The sequence below is a fragment of the Lontra canadensis genome, unplaced genomic scaffold (assembly GCF_010015895.1).
Source record: "Lontra canadensis isolate GAN:19392208 unplaced genomic scaffold, GSC_riverotter_1.0 scaffold88, whole genome shotgun sequence".
Lineage (NCBI taxonomy): Eukaryota > Metazoa > Chordata > Mammalia > Carnivora > Mustelidae > Lontra > Lontra canadensis.
Genome location: NW_022631082.1, coordinates 893180 through 894273, shown reverse-complemented (window position 1 = coordinate 894273; position 1094 = coordinate 893180). Strand labels below are relative to the sequence as shown.

Sequence of the window (1094 nt, the reverse complement as noted above, 5' to 3'; positions counted from 1 at the left end):
GTTTGGAGGGACCCCTTTAGCTCAAGCCCAGATTAACTCTTAGGTTTTTGCCCAGGGTAAAATTCACCCCCCCCCCCGAAGATATTAGTTAGGTATAACTAGTTCTAGTTGAAGGTGAATAAGTGATATTAAGCACATATATACTTTTTCATGGGAGCATTTACATTTTCTTGTGGAACTGGAAGGCATTGTAACTCAAAGATTAGTTCTTAGCTTTTCTCCCAGGACAAAAATCACCCCTCTCAGATGTTACTTAGATATAACTGGGTCTAGTTAAATTGTGATGACAAAGCTTTGCACAGTGGCAGTATCATAGCCAATGAGGTTTATCCAAGGCGCAATTATTGCTAATTGAAAATGTGATGACAGATGTTAAGTAAATATATTATTTTTCTCGGGACCATTTACATTCTGAAGGAATTGTACCTTAGGTCTATATCAGCTCTTAACTTTTTGCTTAGGTCAAATCCTTCTCTCTGTGTGTTTCAGATGTACTCAAGTGGTAAGATGTCCAAAAGCCCCTGGGATCTTTGTGAAACACCATGAAATTATGGTATTCAATCTCACATACAAATTTTGTGTCTACAAAACCCCAGCATCTAATTTAGGAAATGAAGAAACTGTTTTCCTGAATCTTTACTGGCTGGAGATTACATACTGTGCCAGATTCTAGCTCAGACTCGTAGCAGTTAGAAGTTAGAAAAGACTGGGAAAAACTCAGATGTGAGAATTCTTGAAATTGAGAAAATGCTACGCACTTTCTCTACAGCCTGAGGATAGGACCATAGGAGGTAGTATGATCCAGTGGTGAAGAATTCAGTGTTTGGACCTGATGAACCGGTGTGTGAACTCTACTGCTCACAAGTGTGGTGTGGGACCCGGGGATGCCAGGTTTCAAGGAATGTAGGTTTGGGGTTGCTTGCCATCACTACCCCACAGTGAAAGAATGAAGCCTGCCCAGAATACAGCAGAGCAGACAGAGAGCAATGGATCCCTGACACCATGGTCTGATGTCCTGGATCCAGCCATACCTGAAATCCAATCCTTGGCTTCTGACGCAGGGCAGCAACGTAAGTCAGTGGATTCCCTTTTCA

The 1094-nt window shown here is 41.8% G+C and overlaps 1 pseudogene; it reads left to right on the top strand.

Annotated features, from left to right (window-relative positions):
- Nucleotides 1–290: 290 nt before the first annotated feature.
- Nucleotides 291–471, top strand: LOC116854219 (annotated as a pseudogene).
- The last annotated feature ends 623 nt before the right edge of the window (nt 472–1094 follow it).